Consider the following 13366-nt stretch of genomic DNA (forward strand, 5'->3'; position numbering starts at 1 on the left):
CCGAAAGGTGCACTTTGGAATATGTTTACATATACCCATGCTGGGTGAGAGAAATATCTTTATATTTTTTTTATACAAAGTTGGCATTTGACCAAGATATTTATCTCACCCAGCATGGGTATATGTAAAATGACACCACAAAACACATTCCCCAACTTCTCCTGAGTACGGCAATACCACATGTGTGACACTTTTTTGCAGCCTAGATGCGCAAAGGTGCCCAAATTCCTTTTAGGAGGGCATTTTTAGACATTTGGATCCCAGACTTCTTCTCACGCTTTTGGGCCCCTAAAAAGCCAGGGCAGTATAAATACCCCACATGTGACCCCACTTTGGAAAGAAGACACCCCAAGGTATTCAATGAGGGGCCTGGCAAGTTCATAGAAATGTATTTTTTTGGCATAAGTTAGCGGAAATTGATTTTTTTTTTTTTTCTCACAAAGTCTCACTTTCCGCTAACTTAGGACAAAAAATTTAATCTTTCATGGACTCATGCCCCTCAGCAAATACCTTGGGGTGTCTTCTTTCCAAAATGGGGTCAGTTGTGGGGTGTTTGTACTGCCCTGGCATTTGAGGGTCTCTGCAATCATTACATGTATGGCCAGCATTAGGAATTTCTGCTATTCTCCTTATATTGAGCATACAGGTAATGAGATATTTTTTTCCGTTCAGCCTCTGGGCTGAAAGAAAAAAATGAATGGCACAGATTTCTTCATTCGCATCGATCAATGTGGATGAAAAAATCTCTGCCCAAAAAAAAACTAGGAGGGAAAAGGCGTCTGCCAGGACATAGGAGCTCTGCCCAACATCCATACCCACTTAGCTCGTATGCCCTGGTAAACCAGATTTCTCCATTCACATCAATCGATGTGGATGAATAAATCATTGCCGGGATTTTTTTATTTATTTACAAAGTGTTTGCCAAAGCATAGGAGCGCAATGCTTCTGTCAGAATGCACATCAGTGCTGCAGCTAGTCGATCGGTTGGTCCACCTGGAAGGTAAAAAAAAAAAAAAAAAAAACAGGCCGCAACGCAATAATTTTATTACCTTTGGAAAAGAACATATAAACTTTAACTTTTTGAACTAAACATTAACCTTTTTGCTTACTGGTGTTTTTTTTTTTTTTTACCTGTGTTATAGAACAAACCTCTCCTTCCCCATGGGTCAATGTGCAAAGCGCAAATTGCCCAAAGATGTGGCGAAGTGCTTTATGCACTTTGTCCCAGGTGAAAGGAGAGGTTTGCAGCAGCTGTGAGTGAATGGGCCCTAATAGCCCTGTGTGCCTGTCCTGGTGAGATGATCCCTATGCTAGGTGTACCTGTGTGTGGAACTTCCGGAAACACTCTCCAAAGCATAGGGCAGGGTGGTCAGGACAGTCAGGGCAGAAATAGCGGGTGTCACGCCTTATTCCACTCCTGCTACAAACACGACATCTTTTTCGGGGTGACAGTTGGGTTGAGGTACCAGGAACGACATTGGGGAAATGTTGCTCGTGTAGACGGCTAACTACACTGGTGGATGGGGCCTTCCTGAAATTTGAGGAAGGATCCAGTTCTCCCAGCCTTACTGTAGAGAACAAAACTATTATACAGAGCCAATTGAATTAAATATGCCGACACCTTCTTATACCAGCGTCTGGTTCTGCGGGAAGCTAAATACGGAGACAACATCTGGTCATTGAAGTCCACCCCTCCCATGTGAAGGTTATAGTCGTGGACTGAGAGGGGCTTTTCAATGACACGGGTTGCTCACTCAATTTGTATTGTTGTGTCTGCGTGAATGGAGGAGAGCATGTAAACGTCACGCTTGTCTCTCTATTTCACCGCGAGCAGTTCTTCGTTACACAATGCGGCCCTCTGCCCCCTTGCAAGACGGGTGGTAACGAGCCGTTGGGGGAAGCCCGCGCGACTAGTTCACGCGGTGCCACAGGCACCAATCCGTTCTAGAAACAAATGCCTAAAGAGGGCCACACTTGTGTAGAAATTGTCCACATAAAGATGGTACCCCTTGCCGAATAAGGGTGACACCAAGTCCCAGACTGTCTTCCCACTGCTCCCCAGGTAGTCAGGGCAACCGACCGGCTCCAGGGTCTGATCTTTTCCCTCATAGATCCGAAATTTGTGGGTATAGCCTGTGGCCCTTTCATAGAGCTTATACAATTTGACCCCATACCGGGCGCGCTTGCTTGGGATGTATTGTTTGAAGACAAGGCGCCCGGTAAGATGTATCAGGGACTCGTCTACGCAGATGTTTTGCTCTGGGGTATACACATCTGCAAATTTCAGGTTGAAACGGTCTATGAGGGGCCGAATTTTGTGAAGCCGGTCAAAAGCAGGGTGGCCTCTGGGACGGGAGGCGGTGTTGTCGCTAAAGTGCGGGAAACGCAGGATGGCCTCAAAACGTGCCCTGGAAATAGCAGCAGAGAACATGGGCATGTGATGAATTGGGTTCGTGGACCAATATGACCGCAATTCATGCTTTTTAGTTAGACCCATGTTGAGGAGAAGGCCCAGAAAAGTTTTAATTTCGGAAACTTGGAATGGTTTCCACCGGAAAGGCTGGCATAATAGCTTCCGGGGTTGGTGGTTATAAATTGTGTGGCATACCTGTTTGTTTCGGCCACAACTATGTCTAAGAGCTCCACAGTCAAGAACAGCTAAAAAAATCCCAGGGCCGAACCGATCTGAGCTGTCTCAACCCGAACTCCAGACTGGGCAGTGAAAGGGAAAACTACAGGTGCGGCTGAAGTTGGGGACTGCAGGGTTTGCCAGTACCTCTGGGATTCTAGGGGCTCTACGGGCCCGTCTTTGCGGTGGCTGCGACGGGGTCACTACTGCTGGTGCCACCGTACCAGCTTCAACTGCCCTTCTGGTGCTCACCACTTCACCAGGTTGTACGGCAGTGCTGGTACTAGGTCCAGGGAGGGCTGCGCTGCTGGTGTATGCCTCACCACGTAATCCGACAGCACCAGCCCCACTCTGCTGTTCTTGAAGCGGATCCTGCGCAACCTGTGGTCTAGCGACACGGGCCGGGTACGCCTGGTGCTATCAGGGACCTCAGCCTCCTCGTCCGAACTTTGGGTCAGAGAGCCACTGCTTTCTACAGGTTCGTATTCTGACCCGCTAGATTCATCAGATGAGGGTTCCCATTCCTCATCCGACTGGGTCAGAAGCCTGTAGGCCTCTTCAGAAGAATACTCCCTGTTTGACATTTGGGCAACTAAATTTAGGGGTATTCCCTGAGACTACCCAAGAAAAAAAGCAAGCCTGTCTTACAAAGGGGAGGCTAGCGAAGTACCGGAGGCCGCTGCGGTTGATAAAAAATATCAAAACTGATTTTTTTTTATCGCCGCATCGTGTGTAAAGTGAATGTGCAGTGATAAAAATTTTTTTTTTTTTTGTCACTGCGGTGGGGCGGGTGTGGGCGAACGCACGTGTGGGCGACCGATCAGGCCTGATCGGGCAAACACTGCATTTTGGGTGGAGGGCGAACTAAAGTGACACTAATACTAATATAGATCTGACCGTGATCAGTTTTTATCAGTTCCAGATACTATAAAAGTACAAATGCTGATTAGCGATACGCTAATCAGCGAATCAGTGACTGTGGTGCGGTGGGCTGGGCGCTAACCGATCCCTAAACTACCTAACCAAGGGGCCTAAACTATCCTAAAACCTAACGGTCAATACCAGTGGAAAAAAAAAGTGACAGTTTGCACTGATCACTTTTTTCCTTTCACTAGTGATTGACAGGGGCGATCAAAGGGGTGATCAAAGGGTTAATTGGGGTGCAGGGGGTGATCTGGGGCTAAGTATGTACTGGTGGTGTTACTCACTGTGAAGCCTGCTCCTCTGCTGGATCCAGCCGACGAAAAGGACCAGAAGAGGAGCAGGGCAGCCATATAACAGATCATATTTACTAATATGATCTGTTATCTGTCTTCTCATTGGATTTTTAAAAAATCATCAGCTTGCCAGCCGCGATCATTGGCTGGCAAGCTGATGACGCGACCCCCCTTGACAAAATGCCGGCCCGAACTGCGCATGCGCGGGCCGGCAAAGCGCGTCATCTCACGTCTCGCGAGATGACGCGTATATGCGTGACTCTGCGCAGCGCTGCCACCTCCGGACCGCACATCTGCGTTAGGCGGTTAAGTAATGAAATAATCATACCCACATGTTGACATTCATCACCAGAAGAGTATGGACAAAGCCTAAAGTATAATTTACATGACTCCCTGAACCGGATGAAATTGTCATTACCCCCGGAACATGTTGGGGAGAGATACCTTCGGTTCAGGGCAGGCCTGGAACCCACCTACGGAACCAGCAGCCTGTGGCTCTGAATCTGCAAAACCATCGCACGGAAGTCTGCTACCTCCAAAGTCAGATTCTGCATCTGTTCGACCAGTGCAGTCATAGCATCCATAGCTGCACAGATCAGAACAAAAAATGGCGGTATTGGCTCTGGATAATATCATGGATGTAGTAGGGGAGAACACCAAAAGACAACAAGACGGAAGGGAAAAGACACTAGGCCTCACCGCTAGGGAAGGAAAAGGGTCACCACCCATGAAAGCCTGCTCCTGGCCCTAACTCCTATCCGTATGGGCACCTCTCGATGGTAGAGATGCCCATACACAGGAACCTAGAAAACCCTGGTGGCCCTCAGATGCCCTAGACTTAATGACAGGGCAGAGACAACCCGCTCCTTCCCTGGTGAAGGAACTAGCGTCTCACTGAGGCCCAGTTAACAATGGGGGGAGGGGAATACAAAACACAACAAGCGGAACACTTAACTTCTAAGGATGATGGATGATCAGGACTTCAACTACAACCACACTCCAGCTCTTCCAACACCAAATGAAGCTATCCAGAGCAAGGAGTGATGGGTGAAGTCAAACTAAATAGGGGGAGGTAAAGGTCACATAATCCACACCTAAACAGGAGGTGTGGACATACAAGCAACACACAGACAAAATGAAACCTAAAGATGCTGTCAGATCACTAATGAGCAGATAATCTTTCTGACCTTCTCAAACCTGTCACCGGTGTGACAGTGGATTAGCTGGCTGCACAGCATTATGGGTGATTTCGCATTCCTGGGCGTCTTACTTTTACTTTCTAACGCGTGCAGTCGCTATTTTAGGAAAAACTGACTAGTTACCACAAAGCGCAAGGAAATTCGGATTCATTGCAAATCAAATTTTTCCTAAACTTTGGACTGAATTCCGCTTCTAATGCTTTGCTACTCTCAATACTAGTTGTCAGGCATAATTCACTGCAGTACAGCAGAACTTCAGTACATTGTGTGAGAGAGAACATAGTCATGTCCCCTAGTAGGACTAAAAAATGCAAAAAACTTACAAATTTTACAGTATGTGGGAAAAAAATGAACAAAAAAAACCTACACATGATTGTGTGTAGGGTGTCTGTGTCTATTACAGCCCTAATTATTACATTATCACATTATTTAACCCACTCTGTGAATTCTGTAAAATAAAATAAAATAAATTATGTCCAAATTTTTTTGGTACATCCTACATTCAAAAGCATAACAAAGAGTAAAATCTAACCCCCCCCCCCCCCCCAAAAAAAAACAAATTGTGAATGCTTTATTACTATTGCACCCCCATAAAAAGTACAAAACACAACACGAGCCCTTATATGGTTGTAATGACAGAAAAATTGAAAGTTATGGTGTCCATCACTGCACACACCACAAGATAAGCCACATCACAATGTGCCAGACTACTCTGACACTGTCCAGTCATAATTGGACAACATCAACGTTCAGAAAAAGACTCTACATAAACAAAAAAATCACAGAAAAAACTAAGATAAAAACATCCTGCACGATATGATACAAATTTGCGGATGTCCCTGGCCATATTATTGAAGAAAACCACAGAAATAAGATAATAATGCACTTATTAAAGCAGATGCAAGCACTATATATGGACTAAGTCCTCACTCTGATATGATAATGTCTGAGACACTTAGTCAATATATTTTGATCAAAACACATCTAAGCCCGCCTACCGAGCGTCAAGGTGGTCTCAGATCAGGCGGGTCCTACGCTAAACCTACCTAAGCCGTTGGGCTTCTATGTTCAGGAGCACAGACGCCGCACATATGGTGTGCTGCTCCTAGTAACCTCCATGTGCATCAAGCAACCAATGGGAGGAGGAGCAAGCACAGCCATATGTACCACCTAATTAAGGCGCTCATTGGATAAGGGAGGGGGGCAAAAGTGCAGAGGAATGCTACTCCCAAGATACTAGGTGCGCATTCACACTTGAAGGTGCCACTCCCTCAAGCAAACACTACATAAACAAAAAAATCACAGAAAAAACTAAGATAAAAACATCCTGCACGATATGAGCGCCTTAATTAGGTGGTACATATGGCTGTGCTTGCTCCTCCTCCCATTGGTTGCTTGATGCACATGGAGGTTACTAGGAGCAGCACACCATATGTGCGGCGTCTGCGCTCCTGAACATAGAAGCCCAACGGCTTAGGTAGGTTTAGCGTAGGACCCGCCTGATCTGAGACCACCTTGACGCTCGGTAGGTGGGCTTAGATGTGTTTTGATCAAAATATATTGACTAAGTGTCTCAGACATTATCATATCAGAGTGAGGACTTAGTCCATATATAGTGCTTGCATCTGCTTTAATAAGTGCATTATTATCTTATTTCTGTGGTTTTCTTCAATAATATGGCCAGGGACATCCGCAAATTTGTATCATATCGTGCAGGATGTTTTTATCTTAGTTTTTTCTGTGATTTTTTTGTTTATGTAGTGTTTGCTTGAGGGAGTGGCACCTTCAAGTGTGAATGCGCACCTAGTATCTTGGGAGTAGCATTCCTCTGCACTTTTGCCCCCCTCCCTTATCCAATGAGCGCCTTAATTAGGTGGTACATATGGCTGTGCTTGCTCCTCCTCCCATTGGTTGCTTGATGCACATGGAGGTTACTAGGAGCAGCACACCATATGTGCGGCGTCTGCGCTCCTGAACATAGAAGCCCAACGGCTTAGGTAGGTTTAGCGTAGGACCCGCCTGATCTGAGACCACCTTGACGCTCGGTAGGCGGGCTTAGATGTGTTTTGATCAAAATATATTGACTAAGTGTCTCAGACATTATCATATCAGAGTGAGGACTTAGTCCATATATAGTGCTTGCATCTGCTTTAATAAGTGCATTATTATCTTATTTCTGTGGTTTTCTTCAATAATATGGCCAGGGACATCCGCAAATTTGTATCATATCGTGCAGGATGTTTTTATCTTAGTTTTTTCTGTGATTTTTTTGTTTATGTAGTGTTTGCTTGAGGGAGTGGCACCTTCAAGTGTGAATGCGCACCTAGTATCTTGGGAGTAGCATTCCTCTGCACTTTTGCCCCCCTCCCTTATCCAATGAGCGCCTTAATTAGGTGGTACATATGGCTGTGCTTGCTCCTCCTCCCATTGGTTGCTTGATGCACATGGAGGTTACTAGGAGCAGCACACCATATGTGCGGCGTCTGCGCTCCTGAACATAGAAGCCCAACGGCTTAGGTAGGTTTAGCGTAGGACCCGCCTGATCTGAGACCACCTTGACGCTCGGTAGGCGGGCTTAGATGTGTTTTGATCAAAATATATTGACTAAGTGTCTCAGACATTATCATATCAGAGTGAGGACTTAGTCCATATATAGTGCTTGCATCTGCTTTAATAAGTGCATTATTATCTTATTTCTGTGGTTTTCTTCAGAAAAAGACTCTACCCTAATATGTATTGGTTGGATAAGGACAGGGGGAAAAAATGATAATGGGGACATTGGCAATGTGGTAATGTACACTTTGCATGACCTAGTGACAGGTCCTTTTTTAGGGGTTAAACATGAAGTCAACATCCTACTGAAAATTAGTTGAAAATTGCAGAGAATACTTATGTGACATTCATACCAGAATCTAGGTTACTCCATGCATTTTATATGAACACATAGCAGCAAGTTGTTGATGCGTTAGCCAATGTCACACAGGGAATTTTAATGTAGTGTTTGATTTACAGCCACTTCCCAAGATTAGACACTGCTAAGCAATCCATGCAATAATGCTATTCACATATGCAGTATTTCAAGCTGTTAAAATAGCTCATACATACATAAAATAAATGGACTTAAATACCTTTCAAAAGATTCACTGGAGCGTGCTAACATTACAGTCCTTCTCAGTATGAACAATTACTACCACTCCATCAGCTCTGAACTACAGTAAGGGTCTATTTTAATGTCCAATATAAATGTATTTTGACAAAGATCATATCAGATATCTATGTTTCCAACCCATAGTAATCTAAAATACAATTGTATAGGTTTAAGTGGTCAAATGTCAATGTGCAATTCTAGCTTTACACTCAGATCATTCACCTGCAGTTTTAAACAATTTGGGGGGAATTTATCGAGATCTGCACGTCAGAATTCTGGCTTTAAACAGTCACGGAATAGGGCTTTGTTTCTTTTTGGGGTTACTTGGCAAAAAATGTTGCAACCACTCAATGCAGTTTTAAAAAATGGAGAAGAAAGTAAGCGTGTGTAGCTGTGTTAATTAGTTTCACTCTAGACTTATCACTGCAACTTTTTAAAAACGCTACTAGTGGGGTGGCATAAGAGAATACCATAGCATTTCTAGATAAAATGTTTAAAGATATAGCAAACTTTAAAAACTGTGCTGTTTGATAAATATGGCAATAATACACCATTGCAGACTCTGCAATTGCAGATTTTTATACATTCAAATATTAATATTTTAAATTATATATTAACATAATATTTATATTCAATTAATATAATGTTTGAGATATTTGTGGTATATGACAAGATCAGTATTGGGTATATTGGAATGGCTCACCGTCCAATTGCAGGGAATGGGTGCTCCCCCTAAAAAAGGCAACCCCAACCTTTAAGGAGATTAAATTATATAGAAAGATAATGGGGCACACCTACATCTGGATTCACATAAAACACTAGCCAATATATTAAAATATTTTTTTTAAACAATTAAAGCATATAAGGTACCTGATTAGTCACACTAAAAAAACATAAAACACAATGGTTAAAATGATACAAGGCCACACTTATGTGATTAGTTGGTGATTGGATCGCAAGCCTCAGTCTCAAATTCAATATCTGGATCCAAGAATTCAAGTTTCAATCAAAAATTACAAGTGTAGTTTTCCAATGGTCTGCAGTATACCTGCGGTTTATTCGATAAAAAATTACTGAATAACACAGTCTCTCGGTTTGCGGTATATAATTCCTCACCACTTTGAACAGTTAGAACCTTACTGTGATAAATTGCAACAAATTACTCACTGTTTGTCAGCAATGGAGTGTTCGTGCTTAACGTGGCGTCCCACGTGTTATCAGCACATGTACTCTCACCTCCAATCAGCTTTAAAACAGTTTTTATGCTAGGAAACGGTCCGCTTTGACGCCAGGGTCAATATATGATTAGACCCGCTTTAAAATCCAGCGTACCTTTGTGTCTTTTTGTGACAAAACAGGACTTTTGTTTCTTTTGCTGTAGATGTTTGGATATTGTTGCGAATCCCAAGACGGTGCGCAGAGGTATGCTGCAGATTTTCTTCTTAGTTTAGAGACTTGTGTACACCAGACGCGTTTCGGAGTTAACAGGACTCCTTACTCAGTGGTCAAGTCTCCTTTGTTATGTGGCAGTTCATATAGGCATAGATCCATTTCCCTATTTGGGGCTGTTACGTCATTTTGTAGAGAAACAGAAACTGTGGATCTGGCCTGGCCGGTCATTTAACCTTTTAATCGTGGTGTTATCTAAAAATACCTGTTTAAGAATATCTTATAATAAATAGAGTATGTGTAAATAGAACAATATTTAATATATATTGGCTAGATGTGTTCAAATATAACCGTTTAAAATAAATCTCATGTGAAATTTCAGTTCTTATATGGCACATAATATTAGATAATTAAATGGTTAATCCCACAAGTTCCTTCATGGATACGCCCTTCAATCTGTGTGTTTAAAACCATCCCATGTATTCACATGTTTCAATGATTATCTCATTGCAGTTTTGATGTTTTATCTCATAAAAGTTCCTTTAAAACCCTATATATATATAAGGGCAAGTATCCATGGATTATGAGCATGTGGGAGTACCAGAAGCAAAAAACATAAAAAATTATAAAATATTAAAATATTAAAAACGAAAAAAAAATTTACATTAAAATAACATTCCATATTGTGCGGTAGTTAGCGTGATGTCAAAATTTCATTATGTCTGTGCAGTATAATCATATATATCTCTCTCCCAGTCTATTTGTCTATATATTTCTATATTTTTAAAAGGTAGTGTTTTTATCTATATACTTTTATATTTTTATATTTTTATGGATCTTCATATCTCAAGACACTATATTTGAACGAATCCACTTATGTGTCGCATCTTATGGCCATTTATATATGTTTTTAATATGCTTTCAATATCGCTATGTATGCACATAGTCCTGCGATTTCTATCTCCATTCGCTAGGATTAATTTGTATTCAAAATGCTTCACTACCCCTATTAGTAGGGGTTTTCACTTTATAAAATATCTTTAAATCTTTTTATTTTAAAGAAACAGGTGGAATGTAAATAAAATTATTTATAGAATTTTTTACAAAAGTATAAAATTTGGATTAAGATTATAAAACTATAAAAACTGTATGTCAATATTTAATTAACCCTTCCATTTATTTTTCAAAATAACGTTCGTTTACACAAAGTTTAAAATCAGGAATTTTATTTTCATGCAATTATACGAGGTTTGGGTGCATCTAATTGATAAGTTCATATATAGAAGAACAGGGTTTATTATCAGTCATCGCCATTTTTACAGGAAACAAAACACCTCCATTTCTGCATGTAATCCTTGAGGAAGGATGGAATTGAATTCGAAAATCTTCCTAGATTCCATCCTCGACATTTTGCTTATATGGTCGCCTCCTCTCCAGTGTATATTTACCTTTTCTAAGGCTGCAAAACTCATTCCTTTTGGATCCTGATTATGTGCTGTTTTAAAGTGGAGTGAACGCGCATGTTTATTGTAACCCTTTTTAATATTCCCAATATGGTCAGCTATACGTTTTTTCAAGGTTGTTTCCTACATGGGCATTGCATAATGTATATATAACACTTTCTGTGTTGCATGTTAGGAATTCCCAAATTTTATGTATATAGCTGTTACTAGTTGATTTAACTTCTATAGTTTTTTTAGGGAATGTAGTAACTTTACATCCCATACAGGAACTGCATCTATAAAAACCTGACATTCCCATCCATTTCTGAATTGTAGGTGTTTTTGAGGTTTTGTTGTTAATAGTAGGGGCCACCAGTAGACCCAAATTCGGAGCCTTAGTAAAGGTAATTTGTGGTTTGTTGGGCAATATATGACCTATTGTCCTTTCTTTGACAATGTGATGCCAGTGTTTATTAATGATATGTCTGATTTCAAGTGACGGCGTGATGACGTGAATACGTCGCGTCTCGTCCTCCCCCTCCACCGGCCTCCCCCTCCCAGGCTTTCGCGTCTATCCGAATAGCTGATGCTGAACAGCTGATGGATAGTGCTGCGACCCGGCGCTATCTCCTCTCTCCGCTGTAGGCTTTTACCCCATGCTCTCTGGGTCCGGCTGCCTGGTGCGTTGCTTTTGATCGCTTGTCAGCCGATGTGCGATGCGATGTGCGGTGGGATCCTCCGCTCCTTTCCCTGCTGCTTGCTCTGCTCTGCATTTCTATCGGACCGTCTGGCTCTGCTCTGGAGGCGGGCTTCAGCTGATTGATCGTCCGGATCGTGTGCTGCTGGGTCGTCTCTCCACCTGCCGCTTGCTTGCTGCGGATTGTCTGTCATCTCGGTCCCCACTTTGCTGGTGCCCTCTACTTTGAACTGTTGCCATCCCTCTCGTCTGCCCTCGATATTTGGATATCAGCTGTGGAGTGCCCTACGAGCAGGACTTCCTCTCCGGACACGTGAGAAAAAAAAAAAAAATACATATATATATATAGCCTATTTTTTTTTTTTTTTTGAAAGAAAAGGGGGAGAGGCAATAAAGAAAAGGAATAAGGAAAGAGGAAGAGAGAGGGAAAAAGGAAAAAAAAAAAAGGGAAAGGAGAGAAAAAGAGGACAAGGATAAAGGGGGAAGAAAGAGAGGGAAAAAAAGGAGAGGAAAGAAGTAAAAGAAAAAAAAAGAAAAAAAAAAGGAAAAGAGAATAAATTTTTCTTCTTATCAAAGAATGGCTCCAAAGCGACGTTCAGTCGATTCCTCTGTAATCAAGGTGGGCTCTAAAACTCCAGAAAACAGAATTGATAAATTCCTGAAATCACCTCTCCCATTCGAAAAGAACTCAGTAAAAACGAATCCCTCTGCTAACTTGAGAAAATTCGCTAAAATTCCCCAAAAAGTTGATCAGTCTGAGGACGGATTAGAGGATGCAGATCAGGAGACGGGGGAGGAAGGCCTCCTTGTACAAACACAAACTGAATACGATCCATCTCTCTTGGACAAAATCCTTGGCGCTGTGGAAAACAACGGCAGCTTAGTACAAGGGATGTCCGCTCAATTGGGGTCAATGCAGATCGATATATCCTTAATAAGAGATGACCTAGCAAAGATCCGTGATCGAGTCTTGCATATGGAAAAAACAGTTGCCTCTCTGCAAACTGACATGGACATGCTAAAATCTAAAACTATGCTTCTCGCCTCAGAAAATCAAGCACTTCAAAATAAGTTAGAGGACCTCGAAAATAGGTCAAGGCGAAATAATGTCCGAATAATTGGCTTCCCAGAAGGAGTGGAAGGTCGACTCTTAGAGGAACAACTTAAAGACGCGGTTCTGCATAGCCTAGGTAGCGATAACTTCTCATCGGGATTTCAAATTGAAAGAGCTCATCGAATCCCAGGAGGGAAACCTATTCCAGGGAGGCCCCCGCGTGCAATTATAATGAAACTATTATTGTCCTCTGACAGAGATATGATACTGAGAAGAGCAAGAGAATTGACACCCATTGAATATCAGGGCACAAGGCTGCTCTTCTTCCCTGATTTTGCTCGGCAAACTCAGGAAAAAAGAAGAAATTTCACAGAGATAAAGAAACGCCTGGCATCCAAGGAGATTAAATATTCTCTACAGTACCCAGCGAAACTGAGAGTGATTCACAATGGGACTCCCCTTTTCTTTGAGACACCGCAACAAGTGCTAGAGTGGATGGATCAAAAGGGCATCTGACATTGTGTACTTTCATTACTGGAGGGTTGGGAGGGGGGTGGGCTAGAATGGGGGAGAACGGCCGGAGGTTAGAGG

Source organism: Bufo gargarizans, chromosome 4 (genome assembly GCF_014858855.1).
Source record: "Bufo gargarizans isolate SCDJY-AF-19 chromosome 4, ASM1485885v1, whole genome shotgun sequence".
Lineage (NCBI taxonomy): Eukaryota > Metazoa > Chordata > Amphibia > Anura > Bufonidae > Bufo > Bufo gargarizans.